At 46.5% G+C, this 25431-nt stretch overlaps 1 long non-coding RNA gene across 2 annotated transcripts in view; it reads left to right on the top strand.

The window, feature by feature from the left end:
- Positions 1-22186, top strand: part of LOC137756838 (uncharacterized) — a 32241-nt gene extending 10055 nt beyond the window's left edge. Inside the window, exons 2-4 of one of the 2 annotated variants that reach the window (XR_011072265.1) lie at positions 9252-9384; positions 10556-10677; positions 22139-22186. This is a non-coding gene — a long non-coding RNA (uncharacterized lncRNA). Of the gene's footprint in view, positions 1-9251; positions 9385-10555; positions 10678-13763; positions 13941-22138 lie in introns of those variants that run through there. The other variant, XR_011072264.1, reaches the window with a different exon arrangement.
- Positions 22187-25431: the final 3245 nt, after the last annotated feature.

Genomic DNA, 25431 nt, shown 5'->3' with positions numbered 1-25431 from the left:
TCCCAAGCCCAAGGAAGACTTGAGGGACCCCGGGGAGTCGGACACACAGACCCACTCTCTGAAAAGCGGCCGTTCCGGGACCGACCCGCGCCATCCCACCGCCTGCTTGACCTAAGGGAGCAGGAATGGTGAAGAGGGAGATACTGATGCTGCTTCTGGGTCGGTCCAACTAGAGCACTGATTAAGGACCTGTTTCCACAGCTTCCTTTCCTAGCCAGCCACCTCCGCCACTTTTCACACACTCTCTCATCCTCCACCAGATTCCGGCACAGTGATGCCCAGTAAGAGGTGGCCTGGCTAAAACGTCCTTGACCCCTAGGCTTTTCAGAGGAAGCTGAGAACTTTGCTGTGTTTCTTTGGTGGCGGTAATGAAGTGGAAGCTAGAACACAGAAAAAAACCTTCAACTAGCTGGGGAGGGATGAGGGGCCCGAGGGAGTGTAACACTGAGATTCCTTAACTGGTTTAGTGGGTTGGTGAGCTTCACATGGGTGAAAAGCAGGGTTTCTTACTGCAGCATGCAGCCACCAGGGCCCTGGACCCCAACATTTTCAAATTTAATTATAAGAGGTAGTACACACAAGAAGTTCAAAATTCACAGGTACAAAAGGGTATACCACGAAAACCCTCTCATCTCTCTCAGCCTCCCCCATTCCCCTTCCTACAGGTGACCACCACTGTGAGATTCTTGGGAACTGTTCTGGAGAAAACTGCAAGCTATCGCAAAAGGCCTAGCCACTCCTTTCCTTGCTCTGCTTCCACCTCCTGGCACTCCCTGTGCACTTGCTGACCATTCAGTGTCTCTAAGAGGGCCATCCCCACCTTAGAGGTTGTTGCTTGTCACCTTCCCTTTCCCTAATCCTGCCCACACAACCGCCTAGAGTTCCGCTAGCCTGTCAAACTCAGCAGGGTTGGAAGGGATTTGCTTGTGACTTTTCCTTCACACAGAGGAGAAGTCCAGTCATCTCTCCCTGCAGTTCTCCAAGTCCATGCTTTTCCTCTTCTACAGCACGACTTTGGACTTTTCTTTCCCTTTCCTCTGCCACTACTCCAGGTCCTCTTTGGACCATTGGAACAGCCTGCCAACCAGCCTCCTATTCTTCCATTCCCTTTCCTCCAATCCACCTTGCACTCGCCACATCGATCATCTGAGGCCCACTTTGATGTCCTTTATCTGACCACTAACCTCTGAGGCTTTCCACTGCCACTAAGTTGCCAGGCTGCAGACCGCTGCTAGGTCAAGAACCCATCAGACCCATTGCAGATGGTCACGTCTCAGCTTGGCTGACTCCTATCTCCTTGGGATGACCTCAGCTCCCCTCCCTCTCCTCCTGCCAGCCCTCTGCTGTAAGCATTTGTCTCACCCTCTTCTCTAGCATCTGATCCCTCAGGCTCTCCTGCCCCCAGACATTTCCTCAAACCTTGTTAACACCTGGCAGACCCTTGTCCCATCTCCACTGGTCAAAATTCTTCAAGGCCTTGCTCAAAAACTACTCACTCCCCAGCCATTTGATATCATTTCCTCCCCTGACCCTCAGAGTGATTTGTTTTGACACCACTTATATAGGTGTGTTGAATAATCATTTGGGTGTTTGTGCCATTTCCTCTCCTAGATTTTAAAACAGTACATGCAAAGCAAGCAATAATTTTTTCAGTTAATAACACTTCCCTCACTATTCCTCCTTTCTCTCCCTCCCCACCCCCCAAAAAAGAAGAAAGGAAACTTCAATAAACATTAAAATACCTTTCTCTTTCTTAAATATGAGTTAATATTATCTGTTAGATTATCTTATTGAAGTAATTCTCACTGAGATATGACCAGTGTACAGGATTAACCCCTCTAGAATACACACGCATTTTCAGAGAACTGGTTATTCCACCGAATCTCCACACTGGACAGGGAGGTGGAGTGGGCCACATTGGGCCATTGTTTGCAGCAGCAGAACAGTAAGTGGTAACTTAGGGCTCCACTCCTGAAAGGTTGTAGACGCCTGGTGAAGATGCTCTCACTTAAGAATGTATAAATATTATAACTGAAGTTCTGGGTTAAGATGACTAGCCAGATTAAATTTCACAGATGGTCCTCCTCATGCTCTCTGCTCTTTAGGGGTAGGAAAGCCGACTGCTGGGAGCAGGAGGAAATCCTCTCCCTGGTCCCCTGCATCTTTTTGGTCACTGGACTCCAGATTCCCATTAGTACAGCTTTACACCTCTAGTCTGGTCTGAGCCAGTGGGGTGCCAGGGAGTGGGGGAAGAAGTTTGAGGCCCCCTTCTCCCCTCCCCGTAGACTCCATTGGGAACCCTGAAATAAAATGCAATAGAGGTAAAACTGTGTTGGCTATGCCCGTGCATCCCAAAGCCCCAGTACCTTCCGCTACAGCCAGATTGCCGTCCTTAAGCTCCTTGTAGAGCTGTCACTGGTCTGACCAGTTTTAATGCTTGACAATCCTGCTTTGTATAGAGATTCTATGAAGTATGCCCTTCCTCCACCCCCAACCACTGCAGGGGGCCTGGTGCAGGGTAATTCATTATTCAACAAGTATTTGCTGCCCACCCATTATTATGCCAGACAAGTAGATGGTGGGGCTGCCCTGGTGAACAAGATAGACAAAGGCCCGGCTCTTGTGGGGCTTACCTTCCTATTGTATTTGGGGCTTTAACCCCGTGGCACCCTGTCTCAGCTAATGGGGAGAACACTGAGCTGGGAGCCAGCCTCGGGCCCCTCGAGTCCATCTGTGATCTTTGTGTCCCAGGAATGGTTTGCTCAACCTCACGGATCGGTTTCTCACCTCCAGACTTGGAAAGTTTTGTGAGATTGACCAAATCAATGGGCGTTCAAATCCTCTAAACGTGAAGTATTCACATGTTCGGATCTGGAAGTTTAATTGTGATTATAAAAGGAAATCTGATCGGTTCTGTGTAATAGCAAAAACAGACACACACCCCTCTCTCCCGTTCCCCACCCCCAAGGAAAAAAAAACAAACACCCTGGAAAGAATCTGAAGTTAAAATAAAAAGCAGCTGGCAATAGGCCCATCGTGTGTGACGATAATTAGACAAATGTTTTCCAAGTATGGGATGATCTTGTGAAGACAATGGTTGGGAGGGGGAAGAAAAAAAAAGGCTTAGAAAATGGAATTTAGTAAAGCAGTGATTTCTGCCTGCCTGCAAAGGGTTTAAGTGGCACAGGATGTCACACAGTCTCCAATTTAGTACCTTTTATTTATTTTTTTCCTGCACCCTGGGAAACATGTCTTCAGCTAAAAGACTGAAGAAAAACTTGAGGCTTTGATTTACAAAAATTAAAGCCATGACTAGGCTTTGGATCAAGGTTGTGTCCCAGGCCTGGAAAGCCTCATCCTTCATTGTCTCAAACCTTTCCTGCCCTGAGGAAAAAGAGTTAAGAGTCTTAAGCTAAAGCAGCTCTTCTGCCATCTGGGGCTCTGACTTGGTTGACCCTCTCCCAAATTATTGTAATCCTGAGTCTGGAATGGATATAGATCTGGTCAGGGTGACGGCAGCTGCCTTATGCTTCTGGGTGGCTCGGGATCTTCTGGACAGGCCTGGGTGGGGGCCGGGGGACTGTGATGGAGGGAAAGCAGGTACCATCAGCAACCTGGCCGGCTCTGTGCAAAACTGAGGCCTTTCTTTCTCTATGCCCATCCCCCAAGCAAATTTTACTCTTTAGAAATTATATTAGACATTTACACCTTAGTGTGACTATTAAGGCCATGTGTTAACTCACCCGCGGTTATTTACACTTTAAGCTTGGGCTTTGATTGTAAAAGAAAGTAATTTATCCCCCATTAAAAGAATTTCGAGTATGTGGGCATGTGGAGCAGGCTATGGGTGGGAAAGGGAGTTGAGGGAGAAATAGGAAACTCTCCCCAGCTAGATAGGACAGGGGGAAAAAAAAAAAAACTGGTGGAATCCCCTCGACCGGAGCAAGAGAGGTAGCACCATGGAGAGTATGTGGATTAGAGGCAGAAGAAAGATAAATGGAGATTACTTTCCTTTAATAAACCGACCCATCTGCCCTGAGCTTCAAAGGGAGGAAGACCAGATCACCTAAAATTTCTACTGCATTTACCCTTCATCCACCCTCAGATTTTACCCCAGGTGTGTACTGTCCATTGACATGAAAGATGGTGGCTGCTATGTTCACAACCAGCCTTGGAAATGCTTACAAACTGAAGCGATTGAGAAGTGTATTAGAGGCACATGGCATACGTCCTGTCTCTGGTCAGTCGGCTTTGGTATTTACTGGTTTGCTTCTAGGGGAAATAAAAAGCAGGTTTTAGTTTTCTTTTTAATCAAGGAGGAGTTTTTAAAAAATAAAAACCATTTTCTGAGTATAAAATGATACATATGCTGTGTAAAAATGCAAACAAATACAGAAAATTATAAAAAAGTCAAAACAAAACCAAACTCAACATCCGACTCAAAGGTAAGCATTGTTAACATTTATGAGAATGGTTTCCTAGAGTGACTTTCTTTGCATATAGGTACTTATAGCTTGATATCTACAACTTAAGGTAAATGGAATATACCAGAGGGGTACACATATCCTCTCTGTGATGGGACCTGAACATCTTCCCATGTTCCATGTCAATAAATGTAGATCTGCATCATTTTTCCTTTTTTTTTTGGTATATAACATACACACAGAAAAGTGCACAAATCATACATGTACAACACCACAAATTTTCAAAAAGTGAACACACCAATGTAACCAGTAGCCAGATCAAGAAACAGAACCTTTCCAACATTCCAGAAGCCCTTCGTGCCCCCTTGCAGTCACCCCTTTCCAAGATAACCTCTGTCCTCACTTCCACCATCCCGGGATTAGCTGCCCCTGCTTTTGAACGTTATATAAATGGAATCATACAGAATGACTCTTTCTTACCTCTTTCACTCCACATTCTGTTTGCGAGGTTCATCCACGTCATTGTTGACCTACCCTCACAGCTATATGGCATTCTCTGCATCCACATTTACGCATTACCCATTCTGCTGTTAATGGACATTTGGGTCCAGCTTGGGGCTATTATGACTGGGGCTGCTGTGAGCATTCTTTTGCATGTTGTTTGGTGGATGTATATACACACGTTCCTGGTGGGGATAGTCACGGGTGGGATTGCTGTGTCATAGTGTACATGTATTTTCAGCTTCAGTAGATACTGCCAGGTGTATTACCATTTTTAATGGCCAGGCCACATGGGGCTATGTTGCATTCATGCACCACATTTACTTATTTATTTAACCAGACTCCTATTGATGGGCACTTATTTTGTTTTCTAAGTTTTTCTATTAAAAACAATAAAGGGACTGAATCTGTGGGAGACTGAGAGAGAAATTTCTCTCCTGCTTAAATTAGGGCCCAGGCCTGTTGAAGTTTGTGTAGCTTGGGTGATTTTCACCTGTTGTGTCATGCAAGGGAGAATAAGGCCCCAAAGTCTTGGTTTTGTTTTTATTGCTTTTACATGGTTACGACCTAGGAGGAAAAAAACTAAATAATTTCAGATAATCATTTTGGGACTTTGTGTTTTGTTTGGTGGCGGATTGCTTTAATGGAGGGAGGATTGAACGAGAGGAACAGACAAGAAATAGGAAGCCCCCAGCACTCCCAAGTAGAAAAAGGACAAACTTGGCATCAAGTTGGCCACCTGGGCTCACATCCCATTTCTCTTTCTAGATGGTCCTGTGCAAGTATTCCTAGGTGAGTGAAGTTAAGTCAGTTAGAGTGTTTTTACATTATTTTTCTCATAGTGTTAGCCATTCTCTATTGGTGGGCATTTGACTGAGCATTGCTGATTAGATTTCATCTGTTCATTCAGCAAATATTTTATTGAGCACCTACTGTGAACCAGGGACTCTTCTAGGGTTGGGGATACACCAATAAACAACACAGACAAAAGTCCCTGCTCTTGGGATCTTGCTTTATAGCAGAGCTTACATTTTCTTAGAAACATTGGGAATGGTTTCGGCTTGCTCCCTTCATAAGAGGAGGATCCTGGGAAAGTATTTTCTTTACTTCAATTTTCTTATATCTGTCAAAAAGTTTGATTAAAGCCTTTGGAGACCACTGATGTGACTTTAGACTCAGCCCTTGTCCTCTGAGCATTGGTTTCTCATCTGAAAAATAAACATGATGATGCCTCATTAGAGGAATTCTGAATATTAAATAGCATATATAAAGTACTGTGTCTGGTATACACTAAGTGCTTAATACGTGGCCACCATTACTATTATTATGTGCTCTGTGAACATAATAAAAATGTATAAAGTATGATTTCTACCTCACTGGGATTCAATATCTACTCAGAAGGCCAGACTAAAAGGCAAGAAATAATCACTGAGCAGAACCAAGAGGATATAATTAAGTGGTTCAGTAAATTGTAGGGTGTTAACTGTAAATGCCATAGGAATTCAGAGGAGGAAAAGATGGATTTGGGCTGGTGGAGGTTGGACTGCTGCCTGGCTCTGCAGGAGAGGGATAAGAGAGGATTCAGAAGGTCCCTCCAGGTCCTGGGGATGAGGCGGGAGTGAGTAAGAGGTTGGCTGGATAGAAAGGTAGCGTCCAGTCATGACAGGCGGGGAAAGGCGGGCCATGGAATTTAGGCTTGGTATGTAAAGAAAGAATAGGGACCAGCCTTAAAAATCCCACTCAGGTCAATCTAGGTCAAGGAAGGAGAGGAGAATACTCCTCTCTTTCATTCTGAGTCCTCGCCCTGAGGAGGGAAGGCAGGTGGGTGGGTCATGGGGAGGGCTCTTTATTAGGATGTGTGGGGAGACCTAAGACTCTCTTGACAAATCCTCACCACACTAGTCAGGGATTAAGTTAGCTGGCTGTGAAAAGCACTTAAATAAGCAATTTGGTTTTTAATGCTAATTTCAGGGTATACTGTAACCTACAAGTTCTAGCCCACGAGGATGGCAGGTACTGTTTGGTTTGCCAGTTTGGGGCAGGATAAGAGTATTTGGCAGGGGCATTGAGAGAACAAACATGAGCCTTTTGTACATCTTTCCCACCTGTCTGCCACTTTCCTCACAGAACTGATGGGGCTCGGGATGTTGACACGGCTTCTGCACTTCAAGGCCAGCTTCACAGTTTGGCCAGAGGATTCTGTGATCTCTGTTTCCTGCTTCCCCCTTGGTGTACGAATGACCATCACAAATAGTGTTCAGAAGACATACAATCAGGCATGCCCAGTCGTCAAAAGGGTCCTTTATACTCAGCCTTATTTAAATCTAGGAGACTTGAAGCATTGCAGGAATACTAACTCTGTAGCTTTCTCCAAAACCTGGGTAGGGGGAAGGTCACAGAATGAGGTTAGACAATCCCAGAGGGTTGGTTTTATCACACATAATGGCTGGGAACCTGAGTGGAAAAGCATCAATATGTAATAATCTACTTAAGGTATCAGGGTTAGGAAATGGTGTTCCTACTTTTCAGATTAAAAAATGAAAGCAGAGAGCAATCAGATCATCTGGATTTGCAAGCAGATAATCAGAAAATCTGGCCAAGGGAAAGGCCAGACAGAGAAGTAGATCCCTGAAATCCACCAACAAATCACACTACCTGGCTGCCATCCGAGGGGGATGATGAAATCAATCTAATCAAGTGGTTGTAAAATACATATCACATTACATTTACCATCTTACCACTTTTAGGTGTATAGTCAACACAGGGAGTGCATTCATGTTGTGCACACAATCTCTATAATACTTCTGATCTTGCAAAACTAAAACTCTGTACACATTAAATGGCAACTCCCTACTCCCCTCTCCCCCCAGCCCCTGAGAGCTACCATTCTACTTTCTGTCTCTGTGATTTTGACTACTCTAGGTATCTCATATAAGTTGACTCATACAGTATTTATCTTTTTGTGACTGGCTTATTTCACTTAGCATAATGTCCTTCAGGTTCATCCATGTTGTAGCATGTGTCAGAATTTCACTCCTTTTTAAGGCTGAATAATATTCCACTGCATGTATACACCACATTTTGTTTATCTATTCATCCATCAATGGACAACAGCTGTTCATTTATAAGACAACTATTTTTTTTTTAAATTTTATTTATTTATTTACTTATTTATGGCTGTGTTGGGTCTTCGTTTCTGTGCGAGGGCTTTCTCTAGTTGCGGCAAGTGGGGGCCACTCTTCATCGCGGTGCATGGGCCTCTCACTATCGCGGCCTCTCTTGTTGCGGAGCACAGGCTCCAGACGCGCAGGCTCAGTAATTGTGGCTCACGGGCCTAGGTGCTCCGCGGCATGTGGGATCTTCCCAGACCAGGGCTCGAACCCGTGTCCCCTGCATTGGCAGGCCGATTCTCAACCACTGCGCCACCAGGGAAGCCCAGACAACTATTTTTTTAATTTAATGTCTTGTGTAGGTTACATATTCGCATGGTTCAAAATTCAAACTGTATAAAAAAGTAAATGGTGAAAGTCTCTCTTCTGTCCTTGTCCCCCAGCCACCTAGTTCCTTTCTCCAAAAGCCACCAATGTAACTCATTTCTTCAAGATCCTTCCAGAGTTGTTTATACATATATGTAGAAACGGTGACATACTATACACGCTGTTTGGCAACTTGCTTTTTTGACTTAACAACATTTCTTGGAGATGTTTACATACATAGAAAGTATATATACGGGACTTCCCCGGCAGTCCAGTGGTTAAGACTCCGCACTTCCACTGCAGGGGGCGTGGGTTCAATCCCTGGTCGGGGGAACTAAGATCCCACTTGCCCCGCAGCACGGCCAAAAAGGAAAAAAGAAAGTATACACACGTGTGCATACACACACACGTCTACATGTTTGCATGGTATTCTACACCATAATTTACTTGTTAAGTCCTCTATTGATGGATATTTAGGTTGTTTAAAATCTTTTCCGAATAACGTTGCAATGAATAAGTAACATTACATTTGTCATTTTGCACAAGTGAGAATATCTGAAGGGTAAATTCTTAGAAGTGGAATTACTTCACCAAATGTTCCTTTGTCAAAAGATGAAGTTGTGATAGACATTGCCAATTGCCTTTCACAGGGGTTGCATCCATTTCTACCCCCATCAGCCATGTGTGAGTGTTTGTTTCTTCACATCTTTACTTATATGTTGAATCATTCATTTTTATCACTTTTTAATATTAGTAGCTCAAACTTTAGAAATGTTATAAACTATGCCATAAGCCCAGCAAAAAATAGCATTCTTATTCTTTCTCTTTCTCCTCTCTTCTCCCTGGGCAGTTTCAGGCTCAACTTCTGCATCTCTGGCTAGACTGATTCAAGTTGCTGTAACAGGGAATGTGGATGGCCGAGCGAGTGCTGGTACTGAGATAAGGAGCATTTCACTCAGGTCACTGAAGGGGACAGGTTGGTGGTGAGTGAATGTTCTTGTCCAATGACTGTTCTGTGACCTCCGTGAAATGACTCTGTGGCCTACATATAGCATCTCCCGAACGGATGTCCACATCGCAAAATCTTCTCCACAATTAACTCTAATTGGCCACCTCCTTAATCTAAACAGGAAATATAACTTCCCAGCCTACAGGCCCTTCCTCCAGGCCAGAGGCCAGCCTCCCATGGCAGTGGGACCCTCTGAGAAAGTCTGTATAGCTACAACCCAACTCGGCTCTTGCTGGGGTAAAGACCAACACCATCATGCCTCACCTTTGACAAACACTGCCTTCTTTTTAAAAGCTATTTCAAAGAGAGGTGTTTTGAGTTCCCTGATTTCTTTGACAGCAAATGATCCAAGTGCCGTTCGGTATTCTAAAAACAGACAGCAGAATGAAAGAGTGGGGCTAGGACCTTGACAACCCCTTCTGGCCGAGCATATTGTAGGGGCTTGTTAGGTATTCCTGAGGTATATATTCCTCGCTTAATCCTCATAACCACTCTACCAGGTATTATTCTGCCCATTTTGTCATCAAAATTCAAGAGAAGCAAAGACCTGCTCCAGATGACAGAGCTGACAGATAGGAGGGGTCTGGCTTTCAAGCCGGTGCTGTGTGCACAGCTTTACTCCCCTTGCTGTTGCAGCATTTGCTTCTGCTTGCCTCCTGCCCGGAGCGCCCCATCCTCCACCGCACCCCGCCCACCCAGTCTGCAGCAGGCCTGTCTGGAGGCCCATGATGCACCCAGCAGAGGTGCTGGGGGGCTCAGGCGAACTCCAGGCACTCTTCCTTGGACCCCGGGCAGGTTCTGGGGAGTTTCAGAGCAGCTGGAAGAAGAAGGAGACAAAAAGAAAGTCCCAACTGGCATTGGCAGAGAGTATGGGGATCCAAACCAAACTTCAAGCGCTGCCTTCTGTCTAGACTGCCATCTCCCCTGCGCCCCACTTTGAGGCCCCCCGGCCCTGGCGCTTCCTATGAAGACACCCTTGAAGAGTTGCTGACTCTTGCCCCTGGGCCAAGCCCTCCTCTTCCTCCTCCAGCACAACCACTCTCAACACACTGACTTAGAAAACTGTTTCCTTGTCTGTCACCAGACTGGGGAGCTCCCTCAGGGCAATATTTAATATTATTTGATGCTCACTTTTCTTGCCCCAGCTCCTGACTCAGAATAGACCTGTTGGAAAGTTTGTTGACCCAAACTGAAATCTCTCACCTGATTCGACACCACGTGGACAAGCACAGGAATCAAAGATGAAGCCAAAAGACCAGGTTGGGAGGTGAGCAGCAGAGTGCATGGCGGGGGGGAGGGATCCCCGGCTTTCATCACAGCCTTGGGAAAAGATGCTGGAGGCCCTTCTGCGGGGTGGCGGCCCATAGTCATGGGCGGTCAGCTTCTGTTAGAGGAAAAGGGTCAGAAGAGACCACGCCTCAAGGTCCTGACTCAGAACCTTGAGGTCCCCACCTCTCCCTCGAAGCCTATCCTGCCTACATCAACCCCACAGAGCCCTGGTTTTTCTCCAACTCCAAAGCAATCTCTCTGCACAGCCTCACAGATGGCCTGTCCTTATGGGTTCTGACTTCTGACATGGGTCTGCTCTCTCCAAGTAATAATGGCTAACCCTCTTACACTGCAGTCTATGTGTCCAACTCTGTTCGAAGCCTGGTTATGTATTCAATCATTGAATCCTCACAGTGACCCTATACGGCAGGTACTGTTTCTATACCCTTCTACAGAAGAGGAATGGAGGCACAGAAAACTTAAACTAAGTTGCCCAGAGACACACAACAGTGTATGTAAAGTGGCAGGGCCCGGATTCAAACCCAGGCAGTTTGGCTTCAGAATCCATGCTCTTCTAATCATCCTAAGTGGAATGGAAGCCCCTCAAGGGCCACAGCCGCATCTGCTCCCCACTAACCCATGGACCCTGCACAGTGGTAAGAATCTCAGTAACATCCCTAAAGAACAGTGGGCAACAGAGTTGCTGCCTCAGACCTGCCATAGACCTGGCTGTGTTATAGTGTAGGTTACCGGGCGCTGGAGCTTCCAAAAAGCTCTTAGTATGTCCTTTTATGGGTTTCACAGCCAAGGCCACTTTTGCGTATACACCACAACCTTCTTCTCCCTCACAGTCCTCCCTTTTCTGAGCTCTGTGCCGATGTGTCCCCCTGTGGCGAGGGAAGAACCCAGCAGGCTCTTTCCCCCAGCTGTGTTAACGTGTGTGCTTGCTCTCTGGTAATGACACGTCAAAGCTGAGCCAGCTGGAGTCTTACTAACCTGAAAGCCCTGGAGTCAGGCCTTTCCCATATCACCTTCCGTCTGGAAAGTAGATGCCAGAACCAGGGCTTTACGGGCTGGGGGTGTCCTGGACTTGCTGGGAGTTCTATCCACTGCCTTAGATGGGGCTGGGGGTTGGAGGAAGCAGATCTTTAGCTTCACAAACAAGTGGGGACTTACACAGTAAGTTACCACCCTCTCATTCACTTAGAGTTCTTAGGAGGGAGATGACGAGGGAGAGGAAAAAAGAGAGATGGACCTCCTGGGGCAACATGAATTAAGTCCTGGGTAACAGAAATTTCTGCCCAGCTCATCCCCAAGGCGTGTAGCCTGGGAGAGCTATTCTGAGGGAGAGGATCTCCCTCCTAAGCAGGCTTTTGGGGTTTGCTTTGCATTAAGCACTGAGTTAGTGCCGGGAGTGTTTGGACTCTCATCTGGAAGTGAGTTATACATTCTGCTGTCCTGAAGGCAAAAACCAGCCCTAAACACCGCAGGGAGGACACCAAGGTTCTCCATTGGCCACTGAATGCTGGGGCTGGCCAGTCACTCCTGCACACCCACCCCACCTCCTTGAAATCGAATCAGGGTGATTTATGCCAGGTTCGAAGTAAAGAGGCTGCTTTTAGTTATTTCACTCCATGCACCTCCTGCAGGGTGGCCAGCTGGTGAAACACCCGTGTGGGCTGCTCAGGTTTTCATATGGTTTTGCAAAGGCTCCCACTGATCCAAATGTCATAGCTAGTCTGGTATTCAAAGTTTAAATTCCTTGATTCGGGTCAACTCTTCCGTGCAAACCGAACCTGATGACAGTCTGCACAGAATAAGTAGGTATGAACTCTGATTCTAAAATGACATGACAGATCCTCAAACAAAGAAATCAGAACTTGCATATTTACAGCGGTCACCTGTGAGGTTGACACTGACATTTTTCTTGCCCAGAACAATTTTGGAATCTCTCTTGGGAACTCCAGAACTTACAGTCCTTTCTTTTGCATGCCTGAGAAGTAGCAATGATTTTTTTTTTGAAGGTGGATTTAATTTTTGGAAACTGTCAAAAATAATTCAGAGCCAGGTCTGGTGAATCAGACCAGTAATCAAGTTGGGTGAGACCATTTGGGACTTGAAACCAAAAAGCACATTATCAAGTAATGTATCTAATGTTCCTTCTGGACTAGCTCTGAAGACCTCTGAAAAGAGGAATTCGAGCTGTTTCAGGCAGTCGTAGCTTCCCACAGTATTGATATCCACTTTGAAGGGCTAGCATCTACTTGGCTAAATAGGTTGTGAATTGCCTGCTTGAAAAAAAACCCAGCCTTATTACTTAAAATCATACACATTTATGTAAAAACTCCTCCTCTTAAATAACCACGGGATTTTGTTGGCATATAAGCTTATTAACCAGCACTGTTTTTCCTGTATTTATCATAGGCCATGAATTTATTTCAATAGTCCTACCACTGCTCCTGAGTTTTCCTTGGCGGCAGTCCAGTTCCTGAATGTACTGCCGAGAAAGGAGCAAGTAGTTTATCATAACAAGGGGCTGGGATTATTGTTGAGAAAAGCAGAGGGAGGTCGCATCTGCACTGCTGGCCAGGCCAGCTGAGTTGCAGCCGAGAGAGAGGGCGGCATTTGCTTTGGGCTTCTTTTCTGTCCAGTGCAGTCTTCCAGGGGCGGGCATCCTGTGCCATTCCGTTCACTTCATTGTGAGTCACTGAGTCCTAAACCTGCGCCTGGTATTGGGCTTGGCACCTCAGAAGGTTTAAAGAGAAGGCAAGTATCAATACTACGCAGGAGGTGCAAATTTTAAAAATGACACAGGGTAATCTGGAGGCAAAGATCCAATGGCAGAGGCAGGAAAAGGGATCCCCAAAGGAGGTGACATCGGAGACGCAGCCCGCAGAAGGTGACATTGGCAGGGTGGCTGGAGCCCAGGTTGGTGCAGAACCCGCAGCCTACCCTGCCCTTCCGCCCCCAAGAGCTGAGTTCCCAGCTCAGCACTGACAGCTGGGCCAGTGCTACGGATGGGATTACAGCATTAGGTGAGAAGTTAATCACAAACACGAATCAGCCTTGTTTTTTCCTTCTCAGCTCAGCTCCGGAGCCCTGCAGGGGAGTGGGCAGGGCCCCTCGCTGGATGTACAGGAAATCATACTGGGGAGAAACATGAAGCCAGCCATTTCTCACCAGGGCCAAGATGTTACCTGCATTTTGAGATTACAGGGGAATTTACTACATTACCTGGGAAGAGAATCCCCTCAGTGTGGCAAGCAGGAAGAGGAACTGTTTCATGGGCCAAGTGGCTTCTTGGGTTCCACTCAGGCTGTGACCACTGGGGGTTTTTCATTTCAGGGAGCCCCACCTCCACCCCTGCTCTGCAGCTCCCCACGGACTGAGCTGCGCCTACGTCAGAAACCCTTTTTTAGCTAAGGGTTCTCTTCTCTTGTCTCCCACCCCTGGAAGGTCAGCTTATATAGAAAACCCACTTCTCATCCAAACCAGCAGGACTGGGTTAGGACCTGCCAGAAACCCTTCCCTCCCCAGCCCTCTTCTGGAATGTCCAACACTCTCAGCTACCCTTATGTTCCCTCACATTCTCCTCCTTAAGCTCTGGAGCGTCCCACTTACCACCTAATATTTGCAGAGCGGCTGTCACTCGCATAGACAGACGGCTGATGGTGTCGGCCTCCTCTGCTCTGGAACCCCTTCGCCCTCGGCTTTCAGATTTGACAAATGCGGCTCCTCTGTCTCCATGCTGACCTGACGGGGCAGCCATTCAGTGAATGCTGTGCTGGGCTCAGAGTCACGCCATCACGAAATATTTCCCTCCTTTTGAATTCTGTTCGCAAAACTCCTCAGTTGCCAGCAGTTCTTTACAAAGAAAAGAACTCAGTGTCATCAGAGGAAGGTAACCCTCATCAGAATCTTAGTAAATCTCCATAGGTAGCCAGGATGGCAAAGGATTTCATTCCTTTGTTTCTTTCATGTTTTCAAAGTATTAAAGTTACTGCACACAAGTGTTTAATCAGAAAATGTTAGAGTCTGACTTCATAGGTCATTGCACAAGCCTGCAAACGTTCAAGAATTCCATTTAGCTCCGGGTTTGAATGTCACATCTATTTGTGCAGCCAAGGGAGGCTGATTCTTCTTTTCTTCTGCCCCAAGGAAGTTTCATCTGGGAAGCAGGCAGTAGGGAGTGCTAGAACCAACAGGGTTTCTTACTATAAAAACATAGAGTAAGTCAGTCCCCTGCTGGAGTTAAAAACAAAGTGGACTTTGGCAGTTTGATGCAGAAGGGAGAACTCGAAAAGGGAGTAGGGCGGTGCAGAGGACAGATCAGAGAGCACACAGCAAAAGACAGTGATACCCAGGAGCTGCTTTCCCTTTCCAACAAATAGAGCTGCTGCAGGAAAGGGTCAAAATGATGTGTACGACCAGACACCGATATGTGTCCTTTCAACCTGGACAAACAGACACCAGAGGTTATGCACACATGATACCCTCAAAGTCAGAATCACTTGTTATCAATAAAGCCCATACTCACCTCTGGGCAAAGGCAAAAAGATCACACACAGACACACATGGACACACTGACCTGAGACATGGATAAACAAGCACGCTGTCCAAAGCTGTCACCTCTCTGTAACAGACTGCAGGGGTCTTCTCGCAGGCCTCTCCTGGTGTCTGTCAAAGCTAATTGTTTTCTTAGACCTGTCTTGACATTCAACACAACTGAACACAATAGCAGACCGGCTCAGGCAGGATTTGCCGGGTCTGTGGGGCTGGCATCCTTCAGTGGGAAGGGGGCAGTGGTGGCCAGGAGATCTGGTGCAGTGGTGGGGTGGGGACAGGGGGTGCTGTGCCCATGGGGGGATGGGGAGATGAGCACCCACACTTTTGAAAATGTCAGGAGCCAAATTCACAAAAGTCCCGTGGGAGCTGGCCGCTTTGTGCTGTGGTTCCCTCAGCCTCGGGCGCTAGGCAAGCTGACTGGGGAACGCCCTGTGGTGATAGCGGATGGGGAGGCTCAACAGTTACGGGAGTTTCTAGCTTTCCAGGAAAACAGGCCCCTGGGAGACTGAGGTCATGATAGAGTCTTCAACAACTCTGCGGCTTGGCCAACTTCTAACCCACATTTTTACCCCTGCTCACCCGAAAGCTCCCAGGAGGGTCACCTGAGGGAAGCCCTTCTCACTCTTCAATGGCTAACGAATTCTCGTTCCAGGTACATGAAGGAGATTTTGTGGAAATGTATCTGATTTCCCTCACACTCATCAAGTGAAAAAATTAACCTTTATTTCCGAAGGATGGGTTTAAAAAAAAAAAATGCCAATGGACATTTTTTTTTTTAATTTTTATTTATTTATTTATTTATGGCTGTGTTGGGTCTTCGTTTCTGTGCGAGGGCTTTCTCTAGTTGCGGCAAGCGGGGGCCACTCTTCGTCGCGGTGCGCGGGCCTCTCACTATCGCGGCCTCTCTTGTTGCGGAGCACAGGCTCTAGACGCACAGGCTCAGCAATTGTGGCTCACGGGCCTAGTTGCTCTGCGGCATGTGGGATCTTCCCAGACCAGGGCTCGAACCCGTGTCCCCTGCATTGGCAGGCAGACTCTCAACCACTGCGCCACCAGGGAAGCCCGCTAATGGACATTTATATTCAGAGAATGGAAATAATTTTTATGAAGTTTTTAGCCAGTTTTCCAAATACTTCCCACTTATACACCAAGGATGTGTTCTAGTTCTTTAGACACAAACACACATTTAAGTGGCCCCCATTTAAAGGGAACGAGATATACAGACCCCCCTCCCACCCCGCCCCTCCAAGTTGAAGGACTGGTGGCGCACGGAGCCAGCATGTCCTGAAGACGCAGGCTTAAGGAAGCTTCTGAGTGGAGGGCCTGGCGTGCCGCGCACAGCACCTGCTGGCAGATTCTGTCCACCTCCATTCTGTCCATCAGCAGCTGCTCAGCTGTGGGAGGGGAGCCACGCTGCGCACGTGAGGAACCAGAGGCCTTTCCAGAGAAACCAAGTGCTGATCCACAAGGGAGTGGTCTGGTGCCAGCAACTGAAGGGAGATCTCAGAACTGAAAACATGTTGTAGAATGTTCAGTAAAAAAGCAATCTGCTCATGGCCCTACAACCCCCAGAAGGCCCAGCACTTTTTTAGATGCACAAGATACAGCCTGAACAGCACAGGGCTCCAGCCTCATCCAAAATTTATAACACAATCAATCCCTTCAGTATGCTGCCCCAGTCGGAAGAGACTTTGAGAGTGTGTAAATGCTGATGGGAAAGAACCAGTACAGAGAAAAAGAGGTTGAAGACGCAGGAGAGAACGAGGATGATCAATGGAGAGAGATTTGTGAAGAGGCAAGAAGCCAGAATGCGGAGGACAGGAGGAGGGATTGATTATAAACAGGGAAAGGTGGCTTATTTCACTGTTCCCGGAGGGGAGGTGGAAAGCCCAGGCTCAGATGCCATCAGGTTTGTAGGTTTGGTGGTGGGAGGGAAGGAGTTTGAGGCTGTCACCATTACATCCAATTCTGTGTGTAGGCAAGAGTTGTCTTATGGCACCTGAGTATTTTTGCAAGTGCAAAGTTAGAGCTAGACAAGCTCTAGAGTACACTAATTTTTCTAAACTTTTCACTTTGGAGGGCTTAGAATTAATCAGAGAAGCTGGAAAACATCCTGGGGCTGTCACCTTGTAGAGTACCCAGAGAAGACAGGTCCAGCAGATTCTGGGGGCAGAGCCCCAGTCCAGGGAAGTCTCCAGGGACCATGTAGCAGCAATCAGCCCGGGACCTGGATAGAATGCCTGGTGCTCAGTCAGGAAAGAGGCTGGGGGAGCTGCTGTGTAGCACATATTGTGTTCTACCCAGAAAATCCCTTAAATGTGATTATTCAAATGATGCCCTTTCTCTATCAACTTAAAAAGGAAATAATATATACCCCGTTTGTTTTAAATGAGAGCACCTCGCACCTTGGGTTTGTTTTTACAATGCTCCTCACACACCTGGCACTCAACTGAGTGAATAAATGGGTGATTGACTAAAGAATGAGAACGTACCTGTGGAATAAAAAAGGAAAAATAATTTGGAAATGACTGAAAATCTATTGAAGCAATCTCTACTTCCTCTCAATCCTTAGGGATTAAAGGGTTAATTTCATATTTGAATTAAGGATTTTAAACCCTTAACCCCATCACCTATCCACTGTTAACATCTTGTTTATATAGACTTTCAGATATTTCTTTCTATGAATATATGCTTTTCTTCCTCCTACTCTACAGAAAAGGAATCTAACAGCCTATCTTCTCTTGGGAGCTGCTGTTTGTCTCTTAGCAGTACATTGTAGACAACTTGATCCAATGTCAATAGATACCATTTTAGTTCCCAATACTGCGTAGTTAGAATGGATGTGTGGGTAAACATGATCACCACCCACGTGAGTGTGAGATGCTAAGAGAAGGGGAAACCTGGCAGACGTCTGCATTAAGGGGGCAGGCAGAAGAAGAGGGACCCATGAGAGAGCAGAAAGTGGGCCAACAAGATGAGGGAAAAGCATGGCAAATGGTGTCACAAAAGCAAGGAAGGAGAAAATTCCAAGGAGGAGGAGGTAGCCAATGGCCCACATGCTGCTGAAGGCTCAGGTAGTCAATGGCTGAGGGGTAGAATTGGATTCAGCTGGAGCGGAGTTACTCAGTTTATATTTTCCCACTCCGCCAAATTTCCTAATGTTATGAAATGAGAAAAGAGATTTTTGTTCTGTCTACCAGCTGGACAGGAACATTCCTTAGCCTAAAGTGATGGTCTGAAGTTTGTGTTTTGAAAGGGTTTTGGTTAGAATCGCATTTAGCTGCCTTTAAGAGAAACCCAGAGTCTTAACCAAATGGGTTTTATTTTGCTCAGCTGAGAAAAAGTTTTGAGGCGGGCAGTCAAGGGCTGTTACAACTGTTCAAGGTAGTCATCAAGGACCCATACCCCTTGCAGCTGCTATTCCACCAATCTTAGCGTGAGGGTTTCATCCTCATGGTTGCAAAGTGGCTGCTCTGCCTCCAGCCTTCATTCCAACCAAGAAGAAGACAGAAAAAAGGACGTGCAAAGTTCCCATATCATCTGAGTCTGTACATTTTCATGAAAAACCCCATCCCATAGACTTTGCTTACAGATCATTAGCCAGAACTGGGTAGTATGGCTGCTCGCATGTGTACGAGAGCCTGGGGATATGAATATTTTCACCTGAGCACATTGTCAATCATTTCTGGGCAAGGAGGAAGAGAATGGATGCTGGGGAAGCAACCAGCAGGATCTTCTGTGGGGTGATTATATTAGGCCTGAACATAACAGCATGCAGCCTTCTTAGATTTATTACTGTTTTTGTGAAAGACAAAAATATTAAAGCATTCAATTTGATTCTAATTCTACCAGGAAGTAAAGAATAAATCACGATCAGTCCTGGGCCAGTTTTCCTCATAAAGTGGGGCAGTTAGAGAGATCAATGTCAGCTAAACCTCTAGCTAGGTTCCAGCTCTTTTGGTTTTACTGACAGGGCCCTCAGATATATAATTTTTTAAATTAAATTCCACCTTGCAAAAGTAGGTGGAAAATCCAAGCACAGCAAGTTGCTAGGAGACCTGAGGGCCTTTATTGGGTGAGCTGTTTGGGGCCTACATGACTGAATTTCTCTCACCTGATGACAGACATGCCTGACACCTGTTTAATTTCCAAAGTTGTGTGGAGGGAGGCAGCATTTCAGCTCTGAGCAGGGGAAACACCCCGTCACCGGGCCTCAGTAAGTTCTGGAGGAATTGCTGCCGCCCGTCCTCTGAGGTGAAAGGAGAAGGCAAGCTGCTGAAGGAGAGAAAAGCTTTCTCGACCTTTCTTCATGAAACAGTAAGCCTGGTAGAACAGTTCCATTTTTCTCCAGGAACCCTCTGCCCTCACCCTAATAAGGCTTTCTCCTCAGGGTGCTAGTTTCCAAACAGTGAGCTGCTAAGAGCAAGGGTCTGTGAGCTGCAGCCTGTGATATCTGAGGTCATCTGTAGCGGCCAGGATCGATTTGCTTCTCCTCCAAGACCGCACCATTTCTTTGCCCCGTCTCCCTGCCCCCAGCATTGCTAGAATAATATCTTTGTTAGCTAAATTGAGCACATGCCAGATGCAGTCCATCTAAATGAGCAAGTGCTTTCTGGGACTAGGCCTGATGAAAGAAAAGCCGAGCAGAGCTCAGTCAGCGTGCCAATCCCCGGCTGCTGAAAGGTAACCATACTACTTTAAGAGGACTGTGTGTGCCAGCCCGCGGGCAGACACCGGGAAGAGGCAGAGTCACTTAGCAGCATCTTCATTCCTGCCTGGCACTCTCCAGCCCAAGAGGAGAGATGGCTCTGGGGAATTTCCATTCTGTAATTCACTTAAGCAGGATAAACAGAGCTCCTGCTCTGGAAGATTCGGCCCTGAGTAAAAGGCACTTGGAATCTACGGGGGGTGGAGGGAGGGTGCAGGTGGGGGCTTGGATGTCCCATGTGAAACATAGAAGAAAAGCAGGAGTCAGGTGACATGAGATGCAGCCAGCTCTGACACCAAAAGGCCACAAGACCTGAGCAAGTGACTTCAGTCGCTCACCTGTGAAGTGACTTGTGCTTTGTAGAGCCCTGAGTGCTGCAGAGGTTTTTAGAGTTTCTACAGACATTTGATTGAAATTGCATTAAAACATTTTCCAACTGGACAAAAAAAGATACAAATATGACAAGTGCAAATTTTTAACTGAAGACTGCCAGCATGTTCATTTTAGTGCCTTCCAAATACCTCTCTGTGGGTAAACCTTGGAATAAAGCTATTCTGCTGTCTGTCTAATGGAAGAGTATCTCAAGCTTGCAAGGAAAGTTATCTTTAAAAAAACCAACAACTGTTACCATGTGCAGCTACTTATCTGAATGAGGATTTCTTTTCCTCAATATTATGCAACCAACTATTCCAGAAATAAACTGGACGCAGAGGCAGACCCAACTGCTCTTATCCATCTAACTTCAATTTGGGGGGTCATGATAGCCTTATTATACTCATTGCTTAACCTACAATTTAACTTCATTTTAACTCCAAAATGCATTCATGCTAATAAAATACTGCCTTGTCTCATTTTCTGTGTAGGTGTTCTAATCTGGTTATTTTACTAAACGGTTTGAAAATCATGAGAGCTGAGACTGCTCAGGGACCTCAGCTCTCGCTTTCTAAGTTTCGGTGACTGAGTGCCCTGCTGTGGGTCAGACAATCACCAGGCAGGGGTTCCACAGGGAACGGGCAGCAGTGGGCAGAAGAGGTTGGCAAGGGGAGGAGGGCGGTTAATGAAACCTTGCATATATCATTATCAAGTGCTCAATAAATATCTGTTTGCTGGCAGAAACAAGCCTTGACACAGGGTGTGGTCAGTGCTAGATTGCTGGAGATTCAGGAACCCACAAATGGGCAAAAGATGTAGCATTGCCAGACAGTGAGCACATCAGACTGGTTGCTACGGAGTAGTTATGGGGAAGAGGGCGCGGTGGGAGAAAAGAACAGAAACTTTGGGACTTTCAAGAGAAACCTCCCAGCTGGTAACGCTTGGTCCTTAATCCTTGCTGCCGATTTCAGAAACTTGTCTGTTTAGGGCTTCGGGAGAGCCTTGTAACCTGCTGCCAGGATGTTTGACGCCCTTCTCCTAGAAGGAGCGTGAATAATCTCCCATCTCTGCCCCTGTGTCAGCTAAGTGATGCTCATTCGGTATAGAAATCACCTGGAGAGCTTGTTAACACAGGTTCCCGGGCCCCACTCTCAGAGATCCTGCTTCAGTAGGTTAAGCACAAGGCCTGAGAATTTTCCTTTCTCATAAGCGCTCAGGTGAGACTGACACTGCTGGTCCCCGAACAAGACCGAATAGCACCGACTTAAATATTGATGGGACACGCAATACACCCTCAGCGCGGTGCAGGGGGCCGAGGACGATGGAAAGAGCCGCTCCCACCTCGAACAAAGGGGACAGGATGCCTTCCTTCCTGATGAGTGGATGGTGGGAGTTAAAGAGAAACTTCCAGCAGAGATCTACAGGATGAAGGGGGGAAATCCCAGGGACACGGAGAAATAGGGAAGGGTCCCCAGCTCCAATCTATACTCCATACGGTTGCCTACCCCAGAGAACAAAATGATAGATGGAAAGCAAGTTCAGGTCAAGAGCAAACCCTTACGAAATGAGCATGAAAAGCGAAGGAGAAACAAAAGTGCTCATAAGGCATTCCCGAAACTGGGGCTAGCAGGCCGTGCTTATCTGAGCAGTGTGATGAGGCACTTTCTTGAAAGTTCTGTTGGGAAGAAGAGCATTCACGTGATACCAAGAACAAGTCTTATCCAATGGTAGCAAACAGAACCAGAATAACTTGTCTACCCACAGACCATTTAGTCCCTCCAGTTTCTTTATACTTTTCTTATTATTCCCACAGTGAACACCTTTCTTTGGTGAAAAGATACCATGATGTCCCCTGTCTCCATCATTGGTTTAAAAAGGTACACTACAGCTCAGCTGGACCTCCTGAATGGCTGCCACCCTTTCATGCAGTGGCCCAGGAAGAAAAAGCCTGGCCCTTCTGCCAACATGGTGGTGAGTGTAGCTCTGTTATTTCAAATTTGCTCTTAAAATCCCTCTCTAAACTTTTGGAAAGAGACAAACAGATGTCCTACAGCGCAGGGTGTTGTGTGTTGTGGCTTCGGTTGGGGAAATCATATGACTCATTTGTATAAACTCATTAAAATATTTTTCTCTCATAAGTTAGCCACAAGTATTAATTAAAGGATCAAAGAATATGTATTTGGACCTATAAAAAACAGAACCAGCCAAAGCACAAGGAGAAACTATTGAGCATTTTGGAACTTTAAAAACAATTTTTCGAAATGACCATATTGGAATTGAACATTTCTCTTTAATAAAGTTAGACTCCAGAAAGGAAAACAAAAACTAAGACATAAACCAAACTGCTTTTAAGAATTATCCTGTGGCAAGGTTATTTATTTTACTTGGAAGAACCAACCTAGAATGTATTTGTGCTGAGTCATCCATATTTACATATGGTAGAGATAGTCCTCACCTTAAAAGCTCATTTTAAAGTCAGTGTTAAGGAGAAAGAATATATTTTCTTGTAGAAAAAAATTGTTAGCCGTGATGGAAAAGGTGCGGGGCTGGGCACACACAAGTCTGCATGGCTGATGTTTAGGTTGAAGAGTCGGGCAAAGGGTAGTGGAGCCTGGATCTTGTGAACAGAAACTATTGGAGGGGGACTAGGAAGGGGAAGCAGACCTTCCTCCCGCACTTTTCTGGCTGCCTGAATGCTGGAAATGGGCTCTTTCATTTTTCTCAAATAAATGCATTTTTATTGAGGATTCTGTATGCCAGACATCATGCTGGGCCAAGAGAGAGAAAGAACAAGACTGAAAGATCCCTGCCATCAAGGAGCGAATATTTCAGTGGCAAGGATAGATGATTTTATAAAGAGTTACAAATGGAAGCTTCTGCAATCATAGTAGAACCTGACTCGGACTTAGGGTATCAAGGAAGGATTCCCAGAGGCAGTGACAACTAACCTGAGACCTGAAGGATGAGGAGTCAGAGGGTCAAGGGGACGAGGTACTCTCCAAGCAGAGGAATCTGCATGGACAAATCCCCAGGACACAAGAGGACAGGCTGGTGGGGGAGGGAGAGAAGGTGATGGATTCCATCCTGGAAATGTTGGTTGACATGTCTGTGAGATGTGGGTTGTCCTGTAGACAGATGGGTGCCAGGGGGGTGCAGCTCAGGAGGGTGGTCTGGGCTGAAAGTACAGACTCAGGAGTCATCAGCATGTGGATAGTGAGAGGGGATGAGTCACCCAGGGAGAGTAGGACCAAAGAAGTCAAGGAAAAGAGTTAACAAGCAGAGAGGTCACCAGGGTCAAAGGCTTTGGGGAGGTCATGAGCCAAGAACTGCAGTTTCCATTGCTTTCGTCACAGTGTCACCGGTGACTCGGGCAAGAGCAGTTTCCTAGTGGGGAGGTGAGCAGAAGAGACCCTGGGTGAGGAGAGAGGGATCAGAGTGAGGACGTGGAAAGCAAGGGGACAAGCAGCTCTTCCCAGATACCCGGCTGAGAGGGGCCATGGTGGGAGTGGACGGTGGGTTTAGGGAGAGCATTTTGTGTTTGTCGAGGTGGGAAAACAGGTTAAAGGAGCCAGTGAAGAGAGAAAAGTGGAAGATGCTGGAGACCAAGGGGAAGGAGCTAAGGGAGGTGGCTGGGAAGGCAGCGGAGCTGGGATCCAGTAGGCAGAGGGCGGACAGAGCCCAGCTGGGAGAAGGGGAGGCTGGGTGCGGTGCAGGGAGTTGGAGAGCTGGCTGGGTTGGTGGCAGGAAGCTGAGGAGGTCTGTGGAGGAAGGCAAAGTCATCCTCTGAGCGTGAGCAGGGAGGGAGGGTCAGAGGTTTGAGGAGAGTGGAGGCGGCCTCTGGTCCTCCCCTAATACATATTTGTGCCTCTTCCCTCAGCCCCCCGGGGTCAAAGGGCCCATCTGTGCCATACTCTTCAAGCTGCATCCTTCCATCCCTACCTGCCACTTAGCTCCCTTTATATTTCATCGAAATTTCCTTTTCTCAATCTAGCTGTCTAGGTGTTAGAGGGGCAGCAATCTGATCAAGTAGGTTTATGCTCCGGTCTGAAAGACCAGTGGGTCAGAACCCTTTTAGAGGTATTTGCATTTCTGTGGAAAGGCTCTTGTTCTAAATAAACCTCAAATTCAAGGGTTTTCAAATGGAGTGAATAATTCTAGGCAGCGGGCCAGGATAACTATCTGGAGTCTGTCTCTGAGGGTATCTTTTATCCACAAAGTGATCCAAAGGACAGATGCCAAGGAAACAGAAAGGTCTGCAGAGGAGACCAAGCCAACTTCATGATGTGGATGGAACAGATGCCCAGAGCAAATTTCTGCACACTCTCCCAGCTCTGGCTGTGCCAGGCACTGAAATGGTCCAGAATCAAGAGATCAGGGCTCCTGAAACAACCAATGCAGTTAAAGCCAACACCAGGGTGAACCTGGCTTCTACAGGGCACATCAGCTCCTACTGTGTTCAGCTCATATTATGTGGCACACATGAGGTATAAAGCAAATGCATTGTGGACAACTGGAATTGACCTTGCAGATGGTGTCCACCGATGCGGATGGTAATAATTTGCAGGAGGTCGGCACTAAGTACTTTATTTTGTCATCTGTTACTGCAGCTTGGGGCATTGGAACTGTTAAAATATATTTAGGTTGGAAAAGTCTTTATATCTATCTGTGAGCTGTATACAAAATGTGTAGGAGTGTGTGTGCATGCTCCCTGCTCCTTTGGGCCTGGGGGGTGCACTAGTACAGATAGAAACTCTACTTTTAACAACCCTGAAGTCTATCAGCTCATGTGCTCGGACTCAAAGTTTAAAGATCATTGCATTTTGAATCAGAAACAATTTTTAAAAATATTTTATTGACTTTTATTGTTAAAGAAAAACATGCTCACTGCAGAGAGTTTGGAAAACACAAAAAGCCCAAAGACAAATGAAAGTTACCTGTAATCCCAATTCCCAGGGATAATCCCTGGAGTCTATTTTGACCCATTTCATTTTAGTCTTCTACCTCTGTCTGTCTCCATCTCTTTCTGCCTTCCTGTCCCCTCTCTCTTTGTCTCTCTCTCTCTCTCTCTCTCTCTCTCTCATTAGGGATAATATCTCTACATAGTTG

The sequence above is a fragment of the Eschrichtius robustus genome, chromosome 2 (genome assembly GCF_028021215.1).
Source record: "Eschrichtius robustus isolate mEscRob2 chromosome 2, mEscRob2.pri, whole genome shotgun sequence".
NCBI classification, from domain to species: domain Eukaryota; kingdom Metazoa; phylum Chordata; class Mammalia; order Artiodactyla; family Eschrichtiidae; genus Eschrichtius; species Eschrichtius robustus.
The sequence above is the reverse complement of the archived record's forward strand: the minus strand, read 5'-3'. Positions and strand labels throughout refer to the sequence as shown.